The sequence below is a fragment of the Esox lucius genome, chromosome 19, assembly GCF_011004845.1.
Source record: "Esox lucius isolate fEsoLuc1 chromosome 19, fEsoLuc1.pri, whole genome shotgun sequence".
Classification (NCBI taxonomy): Eukaryota; Metazoa; Chordata; class Actinopteri; order Esociformes; family Esocidae; genus Esox; species Esox lucius.
In genome coordinates this window covers 46041122-46067276 of record NC_047587.1, presented here as the reverse complement: position 1 = coordinate 46067276, position 26155 = coordinate 46041122, and the positions used below count along the sequence as shown (strand labels likewise).

At 40.1% G+C, this 26155-nt stretch overlaps 1 protein-coding gene and 1 long non-coding RNA gene across 6 annotated transcripts in view; one reads left to right on the top strand and one right to left on the bottom strand.

Annotated features, from left to right (window-relative positions):
• The window catches only part of LOC105008069 (serine/threonine-protein kinase BRSK2), an 864007-nt gene that overhangs the window by 453062 nt on the left and 384790 nt on the right, over positions 1-26155 (bottom strand). The window lies entirely within an intron of this gene.
• Positions 22975-25105, top strand: LOC106024105. The gene is made up of 3 exons (XR_001198114.2): positions 22975-23002; positions 24786-24900; positions 24998-25105. It is a non-coding gene; the product is annotated as an uncharacterized LOC106024105 (long non-coding RNA).

Genomic DNA, 26155 nt, shown 5'->3' with positions numbered 1-26155 from the left:
GTGATGCAAATGCCAACGCCCCAGGGAAAACAACCTGGCCTGGGGCTGCCAAATATGGCCCTTGAAGGCAGGACAAAAATTGTTGTGATGGCCAGAAGTCAAAACATTTGTGTTGAGGCTTTATGAAAAGCTCAAAACATTTTCTTGATAGTGACAGATGCTGGTTAGAAAAAAAATCTGATGTTTAATGTTCATATAGATGTATTTTAACATACTGTTGGAAAACATTGAAAAGAGAAATTTGAATGTGGGGTTTATATCCCACATTTATCTTGCCTTTCCTGTTTTTTATTTAACCATTATTTCATTATAATATGTTAGATCATAAAAGCATCTGCATGAAAAATCTGTTTCAGGGTACACAACATTTAATTATTTGAATAACAATAAACAATGGTGTTTGAAATGAAAGCATTTAGAAAATGTTATCAGGATTAAATCTTGTGTTGTGTTGCATAGAAATCATCTACATTACATTCTAAACCACTGCTAAAGTTAGGACTGTTAAACAGGTTTGTTCTTCAATTGTTAAAAAAGATTTCTGGTAGAGATTGATGTTTGAAAGCACTAGACATTCCGCTTAGGCTTTGGAGAACTCTGGAAACCTGCATTTTGCCACAAACACTAAGAAACGAGTTACTACTAACTAGGCTGGCTATCAAGAATGTCACACAGCTAACTCAGAATCTCAGTAATCTCACAAATGCCTCTTTGTGTGGTTCTGTCCATACATAAGTTGTATTGTCACCTCATTTTCAAAACCTGAGACAGGTATCTGACACTCAAATGACACAGGTTTTTTTTAACATCATGTGATGTTCCAAAGTTGTTTTGGAACATGTTTCGGGATTGTTCTGTTGCAGTGGCTGAATCTTAATTCTCATACTACATACTGCAAGTACATATTTTGCAGGTGATGGTGAAGTATGTACTCTTTAGTATGTAGTAAGCTAGTATGCCAGTATTGGGACACACAAACCTGTCATAAATTGTTTCTCAATATCAGATAATTTTGTTGTGCATTAAAGTCACACCAATTGTGGATATTTAGCAGGACACCATTAAAACATGTACGATGGTTTTGAATTCACTAAAAAAGATTATGTATTAAATCATACATTTTATGTATTAAATTAATATATTTTATGAATTAAATCAATAAGAATTGAGCCCCTGCTAGTGAGACTGAAGACAAACTTTATACTGACAAAGCTAACATTGCTATAAAGAAATAAATGGTTAAGGAAAAAACTGAATATAAAAGAATGATCAAGGAAATAAATATAGGAGAATATTATTCATTAATACATGTATCATTACATTTATTTTTACATATAAATATATTTATTTATTTTGGCACTTCTGGTCCTCCCTAAATGTCAGAGTCAAAGGAAGCACTAAATGAAAGTAATCATTTAAAAATTATGATTCTTCGAGAAAGTTTTGAAAGTTCTACAGGATTTGATCCCATGTAGTTGTGCAAAGAAGTCTGATATCAACCACCGCTGAGATGCACTTAACAACCTCTGAAACCGAAATTGTTAATAAGTTGTCCAGTAGAGGCAGACCCGACTGCAGGATGAAATTACTAAGGGGGCGTTTTTATAACTTTTTAAATTACTAAGGGGGCACAGATTCTATCTGGAGGGGCAATGTCTTTTGCACCCCATGGCGCCCAGCCTGAGTAGAGGTCGCCTCAGGCATCAGAGAACTGTGGAAGCCTGCATTATGCCACTTGCCCAAACAGAAAATACATTTATTTTAAATATATTTCCAAACACATATTAATAAAAAAATGCATTTAATACATTTTTAAAATGTATGTCTAAACATAATGTAACATTTGGCAGACTGTGTTTCAAACCCACAACCTTACACTCCCCAGTCAGGCACACCAACCACTACTCCAAACAAGACTACTTCTTTTAGAGGGGCGAGTAGTGGCCTTACCAAGGTCGCTATAGTACGTTAGAATATATTTATGACCGTAAGATGAAATGTATTTTGGTAATGTTTATCTATAAAATGTTTCAACACCTAAAGGTGATATCATCAATTTGTCGGAAATTACATTTAATCTTTTTACTTTCACAGGATCTAAAAAATCTATTTTAATATGGGCTTCAAAATTTGACAACATTTTGATAAAATTGAAATGTATTTATACATTATCAAATACATTTCAGAATAAAAGGTGAAATACATTTTGATACGTGAAATGTGTTTTGTATGAAGTTAAATGTATTCGACATATATTCATCATACATTCTACATACGTTTTGCATTGCAAAAATATATTTATTTTCCACATGGGAGGGCCCAAGGGCTACTACCAACTAGGCTAACTTGCCTGTTTTGTTTTGCCACCTCAATTTTAACGTTTGATGCATAACCAGCACAGGAGTTTCAATAACAGGTGTCAAATGACCAGAAATGTTTTAGAACATCTCAGAATTATTTTCTGATGCAGTGAGTGTCGAGCAGATTGGAACAGAATCAAGCGTAAATGCTAATCAGCTCATCACAAAACATAGTTCAAACTGACTGCACAGTGGTGACACCTGCTGGTCAGACATAAACATGCACATAAACAGTAAAAGGGATAGTTCCTCCAAAAATCATATTTCGGTGACAGTCTCCTTCCCCCAAGTAGGTCGTTGTCATGCTGAAGGGTGAACTTCTAAAGGACACCTGAAGGTCTTGTGCCAAAATTGCCTAGTATTTGGAACTGTTCATAATTCCCTCCACCCTGACTAAGACCCCGGTTCCAGCTGAAGAAAAACAGCCCCAAAGCATGATGCTGCCACCACCATGCTTCACTGTGAGTATGGTGTTCTTTGGGTGATGTGCCGTGTTGTTTTTGCGCCAAACATACCTTTTGGAATTATGGCCAAAAAGTTGAACCTTGGTTTCATCAGACCATAACACATTTTCTCACATGCTTTTGGGGGATTTGATGTTTGTTTTGCAAACTTCAGCCCGGCTTTCCACCCTACCCCATAGCACATTCATATGAAAAATACGGGAGATTGTTGTCACATGTAGCACACAGCCAGTACTTGCCGGAAATTCCTGCAATTCCTTTAATGTTGCTGTAGGCCTCTTGGAAGCCTCCCTGACAAGTTTTCTTGTTGTCTTTTCGTAAATTTTTGAGGGACGTCCAGTTCTTTGTAATGTCTCTGTTGTGCCATATTTTCTCCACTTGATGACTCTCTTCACTGTGTTCCATGGTATATCTAATGCTTTGGAAATTATTTTGTAACCTTCTCCTGACTGATATCTTTCAACAAGATGCTTTGGGAGCTCTCTGTGGACTATAGCTATTGCTCTGAGATGCAACTAAGAAAATGTCAGGAAAGTCCTATCTGTGCATGAGCATGTTTGTGTTGAACTGTCAGTAAGTGGCTGTCACATTGATGTAAAGGTAGCCATCGTTTGAGCCATGGGTGTCGTTAATCCTGTGCGCAACATAATTTAAGATTATATACATAATCCTAAATTCTGTGTGTGTGTGTGTGTGTGTGTGTATATGTGTGTGTGCATGTGTATATGTATATGACTGTCTTCACTGTGTTCCATGGTATATCTAATGCTTTGGAAATTATTTTGTACCCTTGTTCTGACTGATATCTTTCCACAATGAGATCCCTCTGCAGACCATGGCTTTTGCTCTGAGATGCAACTAAGTAAATGTCAGGAACATCCTACTAGAGGAGCTGAACTTTATTTGTGATTAATCAGAGTCACTTTAAATGATGGCAGGTGTGTAATGACTTCTATTTAACATTAGTTTGAATGTGATTGGTTAATTCTGAACACAGCCACATCCCCAGTTATAAGAGGGTGTGCACACTTATGCAACCATGTTATTGTAAGGTTTTTATTTTTCATTTTTCATCCTTGAAGATTTCAGTTTGTTTTTCAATTGAATTGTTCACATTATATGTCACATTAAAAGTGAAAAAAGTTCTGACTTGATTTATCACAAAAACCTGGCATTTTAACAGGGGTGTGTAAACTTTTTACATCCACTGTATTTTGTTTTTGATATTCACCTTGGACAGTCAAACTTTATTTGCTTGAGAGAGAAAGGAATATACATATATATAAGACAGAGGCAGCTGGATTAATTAAGAAGTGTAGGGTTATATTGTCTGCTCAGATTCAGCAACGTTGATTGGATGGTGCAGATGGACAAGGACCCAAAACATACTGCAAAAGCAACCCAAGGCAGAAAGACCCACGATCAAATAATAACTGAAGACCACTTCAGTAAAGGCCTGGCAAAAAAATCACAAATGAGGAAACCCAGCATTTGGTGATGTCTATGCGTTCCAGACTTCATTGCCTTCAAAAGATTCTCGACAAAGTATTAAAAATGATCGTTTTATTTATGATTGTGTTAATTTATCCAATTACATTTGAGCCCCTGAAAAAAGGGGACTGTGTATGAAAATGATTGCAAATCATAAATGTTTCATATGATATTTTTGACGCTTTGAAATACAGCTGAAAGTCTACACTTCAATTGCATCTCGGTTGTTTCATTTCAAATCCATTGTAGTGGCATGGGAGAACAAGAGTAGTTAGTGTAGGGTATATTGTGTCAGAATGGTGATTTATGGCCCTGGGGGGCGGGACTTCCATATTGATGTGACAGGTGGGCGGGACATCCGGTTTGTAGGGTGGGACTTCCGTTATGACGTATGTTAGGGTGGGACTTCCGGTATGACGTATGTTAGGGTGGGACTTCAGGAGTGACGTATGCATGTCCGGTGACTTTGTGATTTATGAATACATTGATGTGTTAGTGTTTGATGTTTTACAACGCCTGATGAGCAAACCAGACTAGTGTTATAACAGGTGGGTTATGTTTGATGATTAACAAATGGGGCTTAGGTTTCCGGAATGTTAAATTCCCAGGCAGTAAATAAGTGTTGTGTCAGCGGTAAGGTGTTTGGTGTTAAACAAAAGGGAGCCAGGGTTCCAATGCCTTGTGGTACAGATGTAAACTTCCATGTTTTCCAATGTGGTGTTTTTCCACAAACACAGAGTTACACGTGAGAGACGTGTTTTTCTGTAAGATATAAAGAAGGAGATGGGACGGGACTTACGAGTTCGGATAGTTTTCAGCCCAATATTCATTTTAACAAGAGATGGGCTTCAAGGTTATATCTGCCCAGTAGTAATGGTCCCTAAATAACCACTAATACAAACTGTAGTATATGCAGGTTAGAAACCATCCCGTGTCTCACGGTTTGTAGTCCAACACAGCATTACAGCAAGTTAACATCGCATGAGCAATGCTTTTATTTTGAAGGAGCATCCATGGCCCAGGGCCAACCACACATTTCGCAAAGGTAGATTGTGTAGTGGTTGGGGGTTTTAAAATATTGTTATAAATAAAAACAAGTGTATGTATGAGCAATGTTGAGTTTTGTAATAAAAATGGTTAAGTCAGAATTAACTTCTAAGTTGCATTATATGGCAAAACGTTACAAAGTTACCAGCAAGGTCGCGTATAAATTTGCATGAACAACTGGGAATCGTTGACAGGTAAGGATAGGTTATTTCAGGTAATTAAAACATTCGTAAAGGCGTCTTTTGAAATTGTACAACAGAGGTCAACGCAAGATTGTTTTCTACACATTGGTAGAAATGTTTAATAATAGGCAATGTTGGTTAAAAAAAAAATACTATAGTATTTGTGTTAGTATGGGGTTATGCTGTCACTTCCGGGTGAAGATGTGCTGCATTCTCTTAATGAACAACTTGTGAAATCTGATTTTGTATTGCTGTATTATGGTCCTGTGTTTGTTAAATGTTGAACTGATTAATGGTGACGGAGATATGATGACAATAGCAAGCGTTTATATGTAAGCAGATGAGTTTATCGTTAATATATACAATTCTATGACGTGATATCACGGCTGAGCCGCGAAAATTAACGAGAACAGCTGTTCTACCAGACAGGATATAGCAATATATTTGGTTGCCAAATTGCTACAAATATCAGAACTAAATAGTTAAGTTTTATCCTGAATTTGTATCATTGCAGCATGTATAGTTCTAACACAATTTGAATCTAACGTGAAGAACGATGACATGTAACCAATGACAAAGTTAAGAGGCGTGACTTAATGGAGGAGCCCCGGCTGCGATGTGAAGACAGTAATTAAACCCCGCAGCATCCACAAAAGACAGCGGTTGTTTCAAGCGTGGAGTATATCGTTTCTGTTGTAAGTACAAGTTATTTCATTTGAAGTAATTTATTTGAATTGTGATGCAACTTTTTAAGAATTTGTAAATCAATTTTACGATTGCGCAATCCATTCATTTTTAGCTGTCTTTCATATTGCCTGTTTAAATCTCCGGTTTAGGTTGAGCTGATTTGAACACCGACCGTGTTTGGTAAACACATTTTTGGACCTCCAAATCTTGGTAAGTAGACTTTTTACATTATTGTTAATCAGCTTTAATTACCTGTATACGCTTGTTAATCCTATTTGTATTTAGTTCAAGTGACCGGCATCTGCGTCAGTTGGACTGGGTGGTCAGACTGTGATCTTACACAACCTGAGCAGATACTTTGTGTAAGTTTAATTATTTACAGACATTTTTAGTCATGTTCTAAAGTGTTATTAACAATTATGACTATGTATACTGACCCTTGGTACAACATTCTATATTCCAACAGATTGAGGACAGCCGGGTGATGAGACAAAGTACATTACCACAATGGGGTCAGTTACGGACACCCTTCCTTGTGGCTGCACAGCGTGAGGGGATTTTTGTTTTCTTTCAGGCTTGAAAGCTGAAGGTAATACAGCCAACTCTTCAAAACTGTGCTGTATGTAAATGGATGTTTGAGTTAGAATATTCAAATCTGAAAAGTGGATTGTTATTTACATGTTAAACCAGAGAAATGGCGAAAGATAATGCTAACGACAGTCCAGACACGGAACAGCCAACAACCTCTACAAATAATCAATCAACCATACCCCAAAATACAAATGAACCAACCGCTACTTTGTTACACAACAATGCGCACAATAATCCTCAGATACAAGGCTTGTTAACCGAGCTTAGTAGCCCCCATTTTTCACACGATCTAGTTGACACTCCTTCGAGCTCTCTGATGCAAACTCAGTGCAGTGATGGCGATGTTAGAGTTATACAGCGTAATGCGTTTGACAATGTTGAATTACGACAGTTGATAAATTTACAAAATACTGGTGAAGTTGGTGATTTTGGCACATTCTATGCAAGTATTATGGCAGGCTTGAATACTTTGATTGTTAGAGCCTCAGACTTTGTACAAGGGCCTGGTGACCGTCTGCAGATTGAGTTGATTGGTGAATCTCTGATAGATCCCGTACATGTGACCATGAGAGCGGATGAATATAATGAACGCACGTTTGGTAATTTACTTGAAAGTGTTATGCAGAGTAATGCCGAGATTATGATTGATGAATCACTAGAACTGGTGGTACAAATTGTCAAAAACCGTGAGGGTGGTGCCCCGCAACGTAAAGCTCAAACATTGTTGATATATGTGGCTGTGAATAATGATTCTACGTGTTTTTCTGTTTGTTTGATGGGTATGTTGAACCCGCAGTACACATATCCTGAGGCCCTGGTTAGTGGTCGTGAGCTACATAAGGGGGCTGGTTTAGCGTTAGATGAATGTGTGTCATTCACAGATATTGTTCGGTTTGAAGAAATTACAGGGTGTAAAATTGTTGTCTTTCACCGAACACGGGATGGTCACTTTACCAAGTTTCAAAACAGCGAGGACACCCACCCTAGAAACGTCTTTATGTACTTACACAATAACCATTTCTATGGCATCATGAATCTGAAGGGTTTTCTGGGTGTGTCTTACGTCTGTGACTGGTGCTATACCGGTTTCAACACACGTGGTGATCATGGTTGTAAACATAGCTGTAGTGTCTGTCTTCATGAAGATTGTCATACCCAACCCCGTAACACAAAGCAGTGCCTTGACTGTAAACGGATATGTTATTCAGATTTTTGTTATAGCCAGCATAAACGTTTGAAGCACCACAAAAGTGTGGATCGTTGGGTTAGCAGGTGTGACCAGAAGAAATACTGTGTCGGTTGTGGTCGCTATTACAATGTCAGTATTACCAACTATAAAGCACACAGGTGCATTGCTAACATGTGCCCCAATTGTAATGTGGATCTGGCTTTTGAAATGAATCATCAGTGTTTTATAAAACCCTCCAAGCCCGATGACCCCAGTGAGCGCTACATATTTTATGATTTTGAGACAATTGCCAATCCGGTGAATGGTGTACACACTGCAAATTTTGTGTGTGCAATAAGCTTTGATAACAAGACGTGGTGTTCAGCCGGAGATGGTTGTGTCACTGCTTTTTTTCAAAAGTTTAGGCAACCGAAATATAATGACTACACATTTATAGCACACAACTCAAAAGGTTTCGATGGTTACATCTTGATGCAGTACCTTGCTAACAATGGTATTGGCACGACACTTATTGCTAATGGTAGCAAGCTCATGATTTTTACAGACAGCACATTCAATCAGAGATACATTGATAGTCATTGCTTTCTACCTATGAAGCTGTCAGCCTTGCCACGTGCTATGGGTTTTAAGGATTCAAAAAAAGGCTACTTTCCTTACAAATTTAACATCAAGGAGAATGAGAACTATGTTGGCCCCCATCCTGAACCGCATTACTATGGTGTGAATACCATGATGGCTAAAGAAAAAGATGAGTTTTTGCAATGGTATGCAACTGTTTCCGCAGACCCCTTTGTCATGCAGGATGAAATAAAGGCTTACTGCGTGAATGATGTGGTCATCTTGAGAGAGGGTTGTATGCGCTACAGACTCGAGTTCCTGGAGTGTGGTGGTGTTGACCCATTCCGGTCAATTACGATTGCTTCGGCTTGCATGAAAGTCTTTTGCAACAGATTCCTCACCAAGGACACCATTGCATTGGTCCCCTCAGACAACTACAACCGTTGTCAGAAGACATTCTCAAACAGCTCAATACAGTGGCTTGAATATGTGGCCTCCGATAAGAATATATCAATACAGCACACCCTGAACAGGGGTGAAGTGAAAATCGGTCCCTACTACGTTGATGGTTATGCTGAACGTGATGGTTTTAGCACGGTCTATGAATTTCTAGGTTGTTTCTGGCACGGTCACCCAAAGTGTCATTGTTCAACCAGCATCAATCCAATGACAAAGATTCAGTATGGGTTGATGCACCAGCAATGGTTGACAAAGCTAGAGGCTTTGAAAGAACAACACAACGTACATGTTCAATACATATGGGAGTGTGAGTGGAACCGGCTTAAAAACACATCCGCAGATGTCAAAGCTTTCTTGAAGACCTTTGGTTCTCCAGAGCGCCTTGACCCTCGGGATGCTCTTTTTGGTGGTCGTACTAATGCGATTCATCTGAAGTTTACGGCTCGAGAAGGGGAGACTATTCAGTATAACGATGTCTGTAGTCTTTACCCATTCTGCAACAAGACAAAGACTTATCCGATTGGGCATCCAGACATAATCTTTTGAGATTTCAAACCCCTAGACACTTACTTTGGTATTGTTAAGGCTACAGTCTGTCCACCGAAAGGCCTTTATCACCCCGTTTTACCACACAGGGTTGGTGGTAAGCTGTTCTTTCCATTGTGTAGATTATGTGCAGAGTCTGAAAACCAGGTAACTGATTGTTCACATACTGATTCAGAAAGATCTTTAACCGGTACCTGGGTTTATATTGAGCTGGTTAAGGCTGTTGAGAAAGGTTATCGCATTGTGGAAATATTTGAAGTCTGGGATTTCACCAGGACATCAGATGATCTTTTTGCAGATTACATGAGAACATTCCTGAAACACAAGCAGGAAGCTAGTGGCTTCCCACCATCTGTGGTTGACGATGAGGCTAAAGACCGGTATATCTGTGAATATCATGAAAAGGAGGGTGTGCAGCTTGACAAGGAAAAATTTTTGTAAACAGTGCTAGGCGATCTTTAGCTAAATTGGCAATGAATAGTCTTTGGGGTAAGATGGGTGAGCGGTCTAACCTTATGAACACAATGTTAATTACAGATCCGGAGGAGTTTAGCCACTACCTTTTTTCCAGTGAAATAGATGTCGGTTATTTCTCGTTCATCTCAGACACTGTTGCGATGGTACAGTGGTGTTACACAAAACAGACACCAATCAAACCACGTAACGGCAACATTTTTATTGCCGCGTTCACAACAGCTTATGCTAGACTCGAGTTGTATTCACTCTTGGAGAAGTTGGATAGACGTGTACTCTACACAGACACTGATTCCATGATCTTTGTCACACGCCATGGGGATTGGGTCCCCCCACTGGGCCCGTTCTTGGGTGACTTGACCGATGAGTTACCGGATGGTGACAGCATAGCACAATTTGTTAGTGGTGGGCCAAAGACATATGGTTACACAACCGTTAAAGGTCTGACCTGTCTCAAAGCAAAAGGCATTACGCTCAACAGCTACAACACAACCATTGTTAATTTGGAGACGCTGACACGACTGGTTGACAATTTTGTACGGGGTGAGGGCGGTGATGATGATCATGTCCTTGCTAATGCAGACACAATTGCTAGAGATAAAAGAACATTCACATTGAAAAACCGAGTAGTGTCTAAGCGTTTCAGAGTTGTGTACAACAAGCGTGTACTGCTCCCTGATTACAGCACAAGGCCTTATGGGTACTAAACCACAGTCTAGGATGGATAGCGGTTTTGACCCGCGACTGCAACACCCGTTCAGCTGTGTCATTAGTGGCCCCAGTAACTTTGGTAAAACATATTTTGTGAAGATGTTGTTGGATAATGCAGAGGTTGTATTCTCCAAAGAAATTCAAAATATCGTCTGGGTTTATTCATGTTGGCAACCGCTGTATGACGAACTGTTGAAAGTAAGGGAGATACATTTTATAGAAGGTCTACCAACATCGCTGTGTGATGACAATCTGCTACCGATTCAGAAAAACAACCTTTTAATTATTGACGATTTAATGAAAAGTGCATCAGAGAGTTTGGAGATGGAGAGAGTTTTCACACAATATTCACACCACCGTAACCTGAGTGCAATTTACCTCGTCCAAAACATGTTTGTTAAAGGCAAATCTAGTAGAACTATTAACTTGAACACAAACTACCTCATATTGTTTAAAAACCCCCGTGACAATCAGCAGATTAGTATTTTAGGCAGACAGATATACCCCGGTCTTTCTCGATTCTTCATGGAGAGTTTTAAAGATGCAACACATCCGCCTTTTGGTTATTTACTTATTGACTTTAAAGCTACAACACCAGAAGACTACCGTCTGAGAACAGGGTTATTTTCAGGGGATTGGCCTGTCGTGTACGTTCCTAAGAAAGTTTGATCATGTCTAAACGCATTCGTAGAAATTTACCACTTTTGAAAATGATATTTAAGGCACCGGCAAGTCAACGAAAAGTTATTTTAGAATCAGCATCCACCGACCTCATTCTATCACTCTGTGAAATAGCGCTTAATCTAAGGCGCGGTAATATACCCTTAACCGAGTCGCAGCTCCGAAAAGTAAAGAGACAAAAAGCCAAAATTATATACATGTCTAGAAAGAACACTTGAGTTGCACGGAAAAGAAAAACCATCAACCAATCTGGAGGTTTTCTACTGCCGTTACTAAGCGTTGCAGTTCCATTCTTAACCAGTCTAATTGCATCGAGACAGGGTTAAACAACATGGAGCATGCTCAGAAAATGTTTCTGGTGCCACAACATCAGTTAGAAAAACTGCGGGAATCCAAAACGACTAGCACCGATGTAAGACAGTCTGTTGAGAATGATTTGGACTCATCGATTTGCAATATACTGTTGAAGCCTGATATGGATTTACATGAGAAAGCTAAAAGATACTCTGCCATTTTACAAAGATTTTTGACTGTTGTGCGCCAGGGGGAGCTTGATACAAACACCCTGACTTTAAGTCTACCTGGGTCTGAGACCGGGTCTGCTGTAGTAAACGTGACTGAGAATAAGCAAACTGTTGACCGAAATGTTGACCTTGTTGATGAAATTTTGGATAATGAGCCTGTGAAGCGTAGAAAGAATGTTGAATATATTCTTAATAGAATGCACAGGTCTAAAGATTTGACTTCATGGAATTCAAATGGTGAATTCGTTTTCAAAGGAGAGATAATCAAGGGCTCGCACCTATTGGATCTTGTTAAAAGTGTGACAGCTACCAATAAAATTGCTGAAGATAGAAGATCTTTGGGGTGGGGTGTGTTTTTAGAGGCCATGGCATGTCTCAACATGCCTTTTACAACTATTCCAAATGTGCATGTAAGACGTAAAATCAATTTGTATAAACAAACGTCTGGTGACACAATGGATGATTTAGCCACACCACCAGCAACTGGTTTTCAAACAACCAAAGCTTTCTTTGAACCTCATACCACGGACCCCGCAAAATGGCTTCCATTTTAATGTGTTTTTATTTAATTTGTGATACATTGTATGTTTGTTTTATTTTGAATAAATGTTGTATGAAAAATAATATGTAAACATTGATGTGGTTTTTATTTTTGTTTTTATTTTTTAATAATAAATTTGACATACACGTGATTGGCTTTTCTATTTCTTCAACAACCATGGCACAAATTAAACGTTTCACAAGATTGAGCATGTTGTATGCAATTAAACATTAGCTTATCACGCTTACTCTGGTACATCTTAGCTACAAACTTTGAGACTAGGGCATCATTTTCTCGTAAATCATCAGCATAAAAAGACATAAAATCTTTATAACTCAGACCTTTTGTCATTAGAAAGAGAAAGAACAAACAATGCTGTCCACACGTGGTTGAAACCAGGTCCTTTACTTGTTTTGAACTGTATTCCACATTCTCACAGGTTTTCAGAAAGGCCTTGATTGACTTGGGAAAATATGTAAAATCCGGGGGGTTTCCAAAACTGTCATAAAACCTTCCAATGCCATCATCTGTTATGTAAATAGCAAGCCAGTGCTCCCCAGGTTGATTGCTTGGGTGTGTGTTAACAATCATCATTGATGCAACATCTCGGACAGGCACCCTAGGTAGTTGGTCACTTGCCAGCACACCATAGAAATGGGTCCTAGATGAAAATTGGTTCACCACACTGGTCAACTCTGCGGTATTCATTTCCACACAGTTCTCCTAATAGTAGTCAACCATGACTTGTCGCCGGTTTGACACTTCGATAATGGAGTCAAAGATTGAATAAACAACTAAATTAATTGTGTGGGGTAGTGGTTGTCTGAACCTCATCTCAAGTCGTACATTCCCTGACTTGATCAAGGATATGTGCTGACCACATTCCTCATCTGGCGCGCAGTTGAATGCATAAAGGGCATAGCCGTGTAAGAAGTCCGACCTGTCAATAGCCAAGGCTTGGTCCTTTAGGTGTTTTCCTGAAGCTAAGGCTAATTGGTAAAATTCACGCACTGCTGACCCTGTTGTGTAATTTGGTTGGAATGGTTTGCTAGGAAATTGCTGACCATCTACATACATAGCCATAAACTCCAAATTATAATGTTTGAAATTAAATGGATTCTTTGTGTAACTTCCGGTAAAACTGTCATTGTCCACCAATCCGATTACAATACATTTTGGCAGAGGTCCTAAAAATAGGTTTTCCTGGTTACAAACACGACCCCCAGCCGGTAAACTAAATGTCTTCATACACACTCTTTCAATTGGGTACTTGGCATTGGTTGAGAGTAGCGCTTGAGCGTGTCCAAGTTTCACGGCTGGCGAAACAGACACTTTCTTGACAAATAGTGATGCTGATAGTATATGCAAACGATAACGCACATCCCCGACCCCCATAAGGCAGAACTCATCTTTACCGCGCACCATCCTAACCTTTATGTCAACGCCGTTTAACATAAGTTTCTCTTGAAAGAAGATATCGCTATGAACAGGGCCGATCATTTCAAATGTTGTGCTATCCGCCGAATAGGCTGCCCTTTTCGTAAGTCCATCGTTCTCGCCTGCAGGGTCCGTAACATCCATGTGACCTGCGGCATCCTTGTAAAACAACCCAGCTGAATACTGTGTCTTTAATGTATCACATCCATAATTCAGAATGCTCTCTATAACGGCTCTGTAGGGGTATGTGTTGCTACTCTGGCTAATTAAACGATCACCCAAGGAGACATCCACTTGTGAAAATAGGGTGGCTATCGGATAGTTGATAACCCCAACACGTGCTCCGGCATCAATATTGGTTCCATCCAGTTTAGTGACTTTTACACGTAGGTACAGCAAAGTATTGTTTAGATCAACGTAGTCTTCGCCATTCCCGGCAATAAAGAACTCCAGAGGGGCTGCGTCAGATATTGCTGATAGGGTCGGTATTTCAATGTATGTATTTTTCTCGATAGATGTCTGTGTGAATGGAACTGTGAATAAATCCAACTCTGTCTTCATACATTCGCCAGACATGCGGTGTAGGAGTGCCATCTCTCTAAAATATATTCTTAATCAGATTTGTCGTGTTCCCTTTGAGTGTCCTCCGGGGTGTATGTCCTCTTTTAACCTTGGCTCTTGTTTTTGTCTCATTCTTGCGTTTTTTACTCTTGGGTAGGCTCCGCCTACCAGGTGGTCTCTTTCTAACACCTCGAGACATAACCATTAATCCAGAACCATCCTGCTGTTTTGTTTGTTGTGACATAACACTGTTGACAACATCGCCGACTATATTCCTAGCCGCACTCTTCAGATGTGGTTTTGCTATGGAGAACCCGCGCTTCAACAAAGGTATTGCCATCCGGAAAAGCCCTCGGGAAAAGGCCCCCTAGACCGGCCCCATACATTGCTGAGCTACCATGATACCCTGGTAAACCGTTACCGGCCTGTGTTGTGTAGTATTCAACATACCTTTGAGGATCATCATAGAGCTTCTGCGGCTGCATCTTAAACTCTAAAAGATTGTTTGACGGGTCTGAAGTGTAATTTTGCAATCACCTTCCCCACTACAAATGAAACCAGCTGGTTTTGATCAGATTTTACTTCAATACAGATCTCATCAAATTGTCTCTTACTAAGAGGTACGTAGTGTGGCTTGTCGTACGTCACTGTGACAACTTCATTCTTTCTCCCTGTAATATGTACAGTTCGCAGCAGTGGGACATGACTGTCACCAACACATTGATAATCAATTATATCTGTGTAGATGTATAGGGTGTTAAACCCCGCCAGAATATCTGTGGGGTATGTTCCGTACCATGTGGCGGGCCACCGCTCGCCTGGTTTTAACCCCAATATCTGTTCCAGTTTTGCGCTAAATTTCAAACTAAACTGTGGTTCACCTTTTAGAAACACTCTATTTTTAAATTCATCGTACCCCACCGATAAACCATGTGTTTTTACATGACTGTTGAGCTCTATCACTAGTTTTAATATGCTGCTGTAATAACCGCTGTCGAGTGCATATTTCCAAGTTTTGTCGTTTTTCAAGTCATGTAGTTCAAATGCGTTTTCGCCCCGTGTAAAAGTATTCCACGTATGCGGGTATTGGAACTCTATCAAAGATACTTCCCAATCGCCTTTCAAATCTATACCTTTGGCAAATTTAGTGGTATAGCACGAACTTGTGTTGCTTGGATAGACATGTCTCGATGAGTTACTGGGCAGCGTTATGTAGAAGCCACCGTCACCCATGCTGATCGCAGTCAATGTAAATGACGTGATCCTGTAAACCCTGGAGTTTTATCCAGTTTCTAGGTCAACCACTTGTTCCGATGGTATCCAGCTGTTGAATTTCTCAGGCCAACCAAGCCACTTCACAAGACACATTTTCCTCCCTTTCTGTACTTTCTCATTCAAAACTGCTTCCACTTTAAAAGTTTTATCCTTGGCCACGATTATTTTCAGCAATTCCTGTTCATAAAAGGTCCCAACTATCACATCACCATCGTAATCTTTTATTCTATATACAGGAGGTACCCGAGGAATGCATTCTGTTATTGTAAAATATTCATCTGTGTACCCTTTTTCATAGCCTTTTGTAAACGCACCTCTCAGCTTTGAGAGTCTCACAGTATCCCCAACCTGGAACTTGTAGCTTTGATTACCATTTCTCGTTAATGTTGTGCCATACAGGTTCTTGAGAACTAATCTAACATTGTCTTCACAAACGTCAGCAGGCTTCATCTTAATAGACCGATGGTAGCTATGGTTGTACCCACGAACTAAATCTTGAATAACCTCGACATAGCGGTGAGTGTTGGCTGCTGTCAGATACCTCCACATTCGTGATTTAATTGTTTTATTAAACCTCTCAACGATACTCGCTTTGACATCATTTCCTGTAGCAAAATGTTTTATGTTGTACTTCTTCATCAACATTTCAAAATGTGAATTAAAAAACTCCTTCCCCTTGTCCGTTTGGACTTTTTGTGGTGTTCTTCCTTCTTTTAATATGTCTTCAAATGCTCGCTTTACCTCTTTAGCGCTTTTATTTCTCAGCACGCGAATCCATGCGTATTTGCTTAATACATCTATGCATGTTAACATAAATTTCATGTTATCGTTTTCCACACTGTAAGCACTCATGTCAACCAAATCCAGCTGAAATTGTGAATTTATATCATGAACAATAACTCTATTTCTTTTAAAATGTATAGCTACAGGCCTGTGTAGCGTGTATGTATCCTGGGCGAGCAGCCAGTCATTGGCCTCACCATTTTTGAGGATCTCCCCGTTTTTTTCCAAGTATGCTTTTTTCAAACCCTATCTACCCACATAAGCACCAGGGTTTGCCGGGTCATAGTAAATACTTTTCATAACCTGTTCAGACACCGTAGAATGTTCGAGCAATAATGAGAATTAATACATGTTTAACAATGTTTTATTTGAGTTTTCGAAATTACACAACCAAGATATTCAGAAAAGTTACACAAACATTCAGATTTCTTCTAGTCTTTGTATATATACATGTTAACATGAGAACTGAAGTTACCCTGTCCTTAGACAATAGACTCTTTGCTTTCGTCGCACCATGACGCCGCTGCGTCGCATACAGTATCCTCATTAAATTTGTCCATGTATTCATCCCTGTTCTCACTCAGTCTCTGTGTGATGTTCGGCTCCAACTTGAGCTCGTGCAGAAAGTTCTCAGCGGCCTCGTGAACATCAGTCATCGGTGTGTGAAAACCAGATGCGTTCAAAGCCTTGACCAAATATGTTTCAGTCGCGGTGTTAAAACTGTCGCCACAATGTCATCATAATGGGCCTCAAAAAAATACTCAGGCGGTTCGAGACATGAATGTCTTGTCTGGCTCGGGTGGTCCACTTCGCATCCGATGCATGCTTTGTGTAGAATAGCCCCAACAACGTTTTCCAGAATCATACCCATTGTTGCTTTGATGATCTTTAAAATTTTTGGTGCAAGTTGTTTGTCCATTTTGTGATAACTCTTGTTAGCATTTGAAAGGTATGACAGGTTAAGAGGACCTAGTTGATCACCAACCCTGTCAATCCAATGGTAGTTTCTTGTTGGGTATGCCGGTGGAATCGAGCTGTCTGGGTCGGGGGTTCCGTAGAAGGCTTCAGCGTTGTCATCCCAGGCGTCACACAGCCAGTCCTCAGCCTTGGGTTCTTCAATCACCGCTTGTTTGTAATCTTGAGACATGTTTCGTAAATTCTTCCGACTGCTTGAATGTCACCGGCGGTCTGTCGGTTTTTATGCTGTGCTGATGAAGGTGTTGGCTTAAGGCGGGGCTTCGGGGTCTTAGGTCAGTCGATCAGTCCGCAGTCACAAACTAATGCCGATATTTTCCGGAAATAACTCCAATCTGACAGAGTCATACTCTTTCAGCCCCTCGACAACTTTAAACAGTACATCTACTGTATTATGTGGGCCTTGTTTTGGCCCCAAATAAAACACTTTTCGAAAGGTGGCCATTAAAAACCATAAACGGGCATTAAAAACCATTTGATCAGTCACACCAGCCTTAAACACTTGGCCTTCGGGTAATTCATAAAATGCAACCTCCGGTTGCTCTCGGTTGAAGATGTATCCCCCGATCCGACCATCGTCCAATTTCCACTCCTGTGTCAACATATCCGGGTGTAATTGATGGATTCGGGTTAAACTCTGCATCGGTTTCTTCAGGGCTGGCATGTTGATTGCATCTCTGCGGTCCATTTGCAATTTCTTACCAAATCGCTGAGCTGCGTTTAAGCTGTTAGCTTTCACCGGTGTTTCACCCAAAACATTGATAGCAGCACAATCCTCCATGTTTTGTAATGTTGGTAAGTTCGCTCAGGCAAGACTGAATGACCAACCCCGATGTCAGTGTGGTTTAAATACACATACCACGCCAGTCAACCCATAAAACATGAAAGGTTAACAAACACCGTTTGTATGCCAGCTGTTGCAACACTTGTCAGAAGATAAAACACCAGGGTTTTATATTTGTCGAACACCATTTGTTGAACACCAAACACCTTACCGCTGACACAACACTTATTTACTGCCTGGGAATTTAACATTCCGGAACCCTAAGCCCCATTTGTTAATCATCAAACATAACCCACCTCAAAGAAAATCATTAGTAATACACTACGCCGTCATGGATTAAAATCCTGCAGCGCACGCAAGTCCAGGCCTGTCTGGAGTTGCTAGTGACCATCTGGATGATCCAGAGGAGGAATGGTGAAAGGTCATGTGGTCTGATGAGCCAAAAATTTTGACTTTCTGACACCAGTTTAGGCCGTACCTACTTTAGGCTATTACTACTATTACTGTTAATTAACTATTACTCTATATCTTTGAAACCGTTTGAGCTACAGACACAAAATCAACTTTGCTTTACTAGTTTAGCTATCCCCTGTTCATATAATCACACGTTAATATATTTTACATATGCAATTTGCGTAATTAGCATTAATTATCTATTAGGCTGTTTCTGTTGATCCGTTCGAGCTATAGACACGAAATTGGTAAAACTTTTATGAAGTTTAACTGTCATGTATGCTAATTTATGCTAATTACCCTCACCATCTCTTGAACCTTTAAAAATACAGAATCCAAACCTTTCGATAGGTACAAATTATTTCAAACCATAAATACTTTTTAAACAGCTAGCAAGCACACCACATTTTCTTCAGGAAATGTACTTGTCTAGTTATTATTATTATTAATCCAGCTCTACAGCTTAAACGGTAAAAGCTATAAACATGAAACCATCTCCACATGCTTGAACAGATCTTTTTGATAGCTATTATACTTTTTAAAGTATATCAATATTTAATTGAGCCACCAATGTATTTCAATGGGAAAAAAGTGTCCCTAGACTTGAATGGTAAAAAAGTAAAACATTCTAGACTTTTCCTCCCAAACATTTTAAGCTATTTTGAAGTCCAAACCAACGCCAAGATATTCAGTCTGGCCCAAATCGAGTTGCTTGTATTCAGATTTTTAATACTAGGTTTACCTTTGTAATTATAAACATTCAAATACTGCATAAATTAACATTTGTTTCAGTGAGAGCCAAAGTATTGTTGTGGGATTGTTGATGTGCTGTACGTTGCTTGCTGTTACCTACCTGGCTACCTGCCAAACTTTTTCTAATCTATTTAAACAAATTGGTTAAATTCTACTTTAAGAGTTTACCAACGCAATATTTTTATCTGTTGACCTTTTACCCAACTTTTCTACACCGGGACTTTATTTGGACATAATTAACAGAAATACTCACCACTGAACACCCGAAGCTAAGTACCATTACTATGCCTTATCACTGTTAATGTTGTAGCTACAACACGGAGGAGAACTATCGTCTTCAGGTAAAGATAGCTGAGTTAGAGACTTGGCTTCAGACGCAAATGTCAGGCAAGGGTTATGTTCGTGTAGAAATGGAAAAAACTGTCTGTGCCACCAGGAAGAAACGACAGTGTTGTTAGCCCCCCGGGCCCAGCTCCTGTAGAACTTTCTCTTGGTCACTAGGAAGAAATGCCGTCGACCAGTTAAACCTGGGTCACTGCTAGAACTGACTGAGATTTTCAACAGGTTTTCCCCACTGGAGTCGGAGTCAAGGCCCGAGCCGTCTTCGGAGGGGAATGATTGGCAGGCATTCCGGTGGCCCGGGAAAACTGAATTTTTTTGTCAGCAGCGATTCCATTACCCGCAGTATTAGACTAAGAATAAGCCAGCGATCGTACACTGTTTTCCGGGGGCAGAGCCACCGACGGAGCCAGAACAACACACGGCATCACAACAAATCCATGAAAAATGCGTGACAAAGAAGTCGCCCCTGGGGGTTGGGCGGCTCTGGTCAAGGATTTCTTTTTTTTCCGTTTCACTAATGGATTACTGTGATACCTCTCATGAATTACATAGGAAGCTGGTTAATTGTCATGGTTCTATAAAATAATTAGCAACATTTCTTATTCAGACAGATGATATGTTTCATTTTTTCTCCTAAAAAAAATGAATTTCATTAATAAAACTGCAATACTAAGTTTAGAGGTAAAATTGATTTTGTCCTGCTGCATGTGATTAACGTTAATCAACTAAGTCATCAACATTACACTTAATTCTCTTTGTTGAGTTAATTCGCATTCAACCACAGGGAGTACAACGTTCGCAGGGAGCATTATGTCAATTTCCATAGGATATCAGAGCGTTCTGCCAAAAAGAGTGGGACTAATTCATTTGATCAGGTTTATTATTATTTTAAAAAATTCTGCCTTTATGCTACTCACAAACATATCTGTATGTTATTATATTTACGGTACACAATTTTCTCATGTGTCTAATAGTTAATTTTAATCATAATGTAGTGTCCCACTTTACCTAACAAATAAGTTTGTTGATTCTGTGTGTTGTTCTAACCACCGTCTCAAGGGTTTTTAATATTAGGCCTACATTAGTTTGTGACTAATCTCTCCGGAACCCTAAATATTCCTTAAAAACAACTAGCAAGCACACCAAATTTTCTTCAGGAAATGTACTTGTCTAGTTAGGTGTGCTTGCCAAAGGCAAAGTACAACTATAGGTTTCTCCCATACTTCTTATTAGGTGTGCTTGCCAAAGGCAAACCAGAACTATAGGTTTCTCCCATACTTCTTCTTATTAGGACAGATTCCCATTCCTCTGCCTCTTGGTTACGTTCAAATATAAGTTCTAAAATGTTTTTCTTTGTAAATATGTTGCTGTCTTGCAAAAGAAAAAACTAAAACAATGATCTTTGGCAATGTTATGTAAGCTATGGCTAGCCCTTGCGCAATGGCCTCTCCAAATGACCACCCCCCCATTCCCAGCATTCCTGCTTCCAACAGGTCTTGTGTCAAGACGATATGACATTGTAGAAGTGTCGTTTGTGATAAGCCGATCAGGATTCCATTTAAAAACAGATAGGGTAAAGTAACCATTACATGCAATGCGCAATGGTATCCAGATTTGGTCTAACTTTCTCAGGCTGTGATACCCATAGGAACGCAAACTATATAGGGAACGCTTCACAAAGATGTCTAGATATAAAAAAAAAAGATGTGCTTCTAGTGATTATAGTTTTTAATATATATGCAAATGTTCATGCTATAGGGCCAATCAACCTTTGATAAAGACTTTAAAAGTTTGAGGCTATCCTAAATAATAATTATATTACATGTTTATAAACAACTGACTGTATATGTAACGAGGACACGCGTGGAGGACACGCGCCACCCCCACCGACATGGTATTCGGCGTGTGTCATCGCCGGCCCTTTAGTCACGCCGCTCCTCCTCCCACGGCACTGTCATGTCTTGTTATTGCACGCACCTGGTGTCCATTCCCTCATTAGGTTGCCTATATTAGTTCCTGTGTTTCTGGGTGTCTTTGTGTGGTATTGTTTTATGTCTTTTATATGTGGAGATAGGCACTTGTTTGAGTGTTTGAGCGCCGTGTTATAGCGTGCCTTTGATTTTGAACATTCAAGAATACAAGTTTTGTTTATCACCTCCCTGCGTTTGGCTCGAAGTTTTTCTACACACTCCACTACACCTGTGTCGTGACAGTATAATTGCTTATTTACATCGTTAGGATATAACGGAGAATGACTCTTGAACCATTCGTGCTAAAGACACAAAAACAACTTTGTATCACATGTTTAGCCTATGCCCAGTTCATATGATGAAAGGTTTATTGACTTTATGCTAGATGCTAATAATTTATTGTTTACTGTATTTAATAGACAAATGCGTCAGTCGCTAATTTGTTGCATCAACTAATTTGTTTTATCAAATCAGCCAAAATGGCAGTTAAAATTCATGAATCTTCAGCCATATAGAATAGTTATCAAACACGTTTTAAATAGCCATACTGTATAATAGTCTAACTTTAAACAGCAATGAAACACAAATTCTATGATACACCTAATGTTTTTTTAATATAAATTAGTCAGCAGAATGAACTCTTCACAATCTTTGGGAACTGAGCATACAGTGACGTTGTTATGATCTCATTTTCCTCTTGGTTCATTTTCTTAATCGATCCTCTTCCTCTTTTTAACAGCAAGCCATAATTGTGGCAAGCGAATTGTGCTGTTCGCTGCCAGACTCCAACTTTTATAATAATAATCGGAATTAAGTAGGAAAACAGATTCTAAAATCAGCTCCTAATAAATTGTATACAAATACAATATGATAATGCACCAGTAAAAAATATTATTTTGATTGAGCTCAAAAATCTAATAAAAAGCCAAAATTGCTGCTTTTTTTCATGTTGAAATTGCGATTCCAGTGTCATGGTGCAGTGAGCAGCAGCGCCACCGTGCCATATATTCTCAAGTTCCCATATCACACGAACACATCCCGGACTGTCACGTCTCCAATCTTTCACACCAGGTCCCAATTGACATCATTTGTATGTGTTTAAATGTTTCCCCTTTGCTCCCCACATTGTGGATCATTGTTGCTGTTATGCCTGTTCGTGTGTTGGTGAGTGTTGTTGATGTACTGTTTGAATGTTAGCTGTTAAGACGCGTTGTTGCACACTTTATTTTCATTCAGTAGATTAGTTATTGTTTTCTGTTCGTGTTTGGTTTGTTGTTTACTAAAACCCACGAATGCGATATATGCCTGCGCCTGGTTCCTTGCCAACACTACACCACAAGAACATTGTTACATCCAGATTATTAGTATAAAGGTTGGAGTCTGGCAAGTGAACGGTAGGATTGTGTCAGTCTATCTTCAAGCACAATTCAAATGTCCAGCCAAACTATACAACATGCTGTTCTGTTCATGCCTCTCACTCATCCCAATTTATTAAAAGTGAGTTAAAGTGAGTGTTCTTAAAACATCCCAATTCCATGATGGCTCTATAACTAACGAAAGTCATAGCCACAACCCAGTAAAGTAACAACATGCGCTGGTCGGGGGAAAATATACTAGCTGTGCTGGTACTCTGGACAGCAAATTAACCAGTCACAAACATGAAGATGTGGTGTAGAATACACTGCAAAAGAATACTGTGGAATAGGGCTTGCTGTTAAGGAGAGGAAGAGGATTGATTAAGAAAATAAACCCAGAGGACAATGAGGGAGACTAGGGATGATTTGGTGCCAAAAATAAGTAATCTTGGGTGGATTGATTTCCTGCCTGTTGGGCCCCGTCCGGGGCCTCCCCCGGGTAGGGCTACAGTGTCTCCAGACTCCCCCCCCGTCTCTGTTCCTAGGTCTTACGCTGCTATACTATTGTGCTGGGGGATTGAGTCAATTCTCCTTCCCCACAAATTCTCCTTCTCCACTATAAATCTTTGTTGATATGATGAATGCGTTTTCTGAATTTTCCCAGTCTTCTCCCATTTCAAACTTTAGGAGGATATGAGGTCCTGGTCCATGCCTGTGGAGTACCTGGTTTGGTGGACCCGTTGCTGTCCCTGTCCATGTCCATCTGGTCATACTGACCTAGTCTAATTTTAAATAGACTCTGGATTTAGCCCAGATAAATGTATTAATGATTCCAACTGAACTCTTAATATCTCACCCGGCACAGCCAGAAGAGGACTGGTCACCCCTCTGAGCCTGGGTCCTCTCTAGGTTTCTTCCTAAAATTTGGCCTTCTTCCTAAAATTTGGCCCACTGATATTCAACACAACTGTTTGCTCCTTGGGGTTTAAGGCCAGGTGTCTCTGTAAAATAACTTTGTGACAACTGCTGTTGTAAAAAGGGCTTTATAAATACATTTGATTGATTCATTGATCTGCTGTTTGGGAATATTTCAGGTTCCAGAGATTTCACAAATAAATGTAGGCCTAATATTAAAAACCTTTAAGACTGTGTTTAGCTCTGCTCCGGACTTCTGTCCGCTACCGGTACCAAGCCGACCTGCGTCACACGCCTACACCGTGGGGGACAAGGTGTGGCTCTCCACTAATGATCTGCCCCTGCGGACCGAGTCCCGTAAGCTGTTAGCCATAGACCGGTTCATCAATTCCGCTGTGGTCCGGTTGAGACTGCCTCCGACCCTCAGGGTCCACCCTGCCTTTCACGTGTCCTGCCTGAAGCCTGTTCTCCTCATTCCTCTTCTCCCTCCGCGTCCGCCCCCTCCTCGGATCGTCGATGGCTCCCCTGCATACACAGTGCACCGGATTCTGGACTCTGAGCGTCATGGGCTGTGGGGGCTGTACATGTTGTTTCCGTCATTGCTTGTTGGTATGTGTGCCTGGTGCGTCTGTTCCATATCTGTCCTTGTGTTGTGTTCTGTTTGTCTGGGCAATGAGGCAGGGGCAGGGTGTTGCCCCACCTGACGGTCAACATCCACTCCCGCACTTGTTCCTGGTCTGCAATCCACCACAGCATTTAGGAGAGGACCTGACTTCCAGCCCCTGCAAGATCGTTAAGTCCCAACCATATTTTGAGCTTTGCACACCAGCTAAACCTTCGCAGTGTTTTCCGATTACCTACCTGTAACCCTGCTTTTTCCCCTGCCTAGACAAACCCGACAACTGCACGCACCTGTTTGCCCGCCCTGGACCTCGGAGCCACCCCGCACCTGGATTCCAAGCCAACCCACAGCCACTCGGCCCACCCCCCAGCACCTTCCTCCCACTTCCAGTTTTTTTCAATAAACACTCTTAACCATCTCAGTTTCCTGTCTGCTTCTGGGTCCACACAGGAATCCTGACAGATCAGGTAGATTGCGTCAACACGCGTTACATTTTTAGAAAAAAGTCTAAATACAATCTTGAGAATAAATTTGTTGTGTTTGGAGAAAAAACTTTCTCGAAACACAACAGATTTATTCTCGATATTTAATGAGTTTATTCTCAAGATTGTATTTAGACTTTTTTCTCTAAATTTAACGAGTTTAATCTCGCATTATAATGACTTTAATGTCGAGATGGTTTTATTTTTTATTATTGCTTGGCACTAATCCTCTTCCGTACTCTGGAACTCAAAATATTCCCAAACAGAATAATAATTTTTCGGCACCAAATCAGTCTCTATCACATTGTCCTCTGTGTTCATTTTCTTAATTGATCCTCTCCCTAACAGCAAGCACTACTCCACACTATACTCTAAACAGCAGTGCTGACTGTTTCTGACTGTTCGAAGTGCCTGCACAGCTAATATCCCCCTGACCCGCGTGTGTTAATTTTATTGGGTTGTGGCATAGTTAGGCCTGGGTGTCCGGGGTTATAGCCCCGGATCTCAAATTGACCAAAAAAAAATAAAAAATAGACCAATCTGTAATTTGGATCGCGCATTATGACAATGTAGATGGGTAGGCCGTTAGCGTGTACATCAACATTTTCCGCATATACATTCAATTAATGTATTGTGATTCTAGACGCCTGGTTGTGGCTATTACTTTTGTTAGTTATAGAGCCATCACGGAATTGGGATATTTAAAAAATACTAACTAACTCTTAATAAATTGGGATGAGTGAGGCGTGATCAGAACAATGCATAGGCCCTATTTGTATAGTTTGTTTCACCGATATGAGACATACTGGACATTCGAATTGTAAACCTTTATTGTATTAAAATAGCAAAAGATAGGGGAAGATGTGGGATAAGAAGGCTTGTAGATGTGTTGACTGACACGATCGTGCCGTTCGCTTGCCAGACTCCAACCTTTAAACTAATA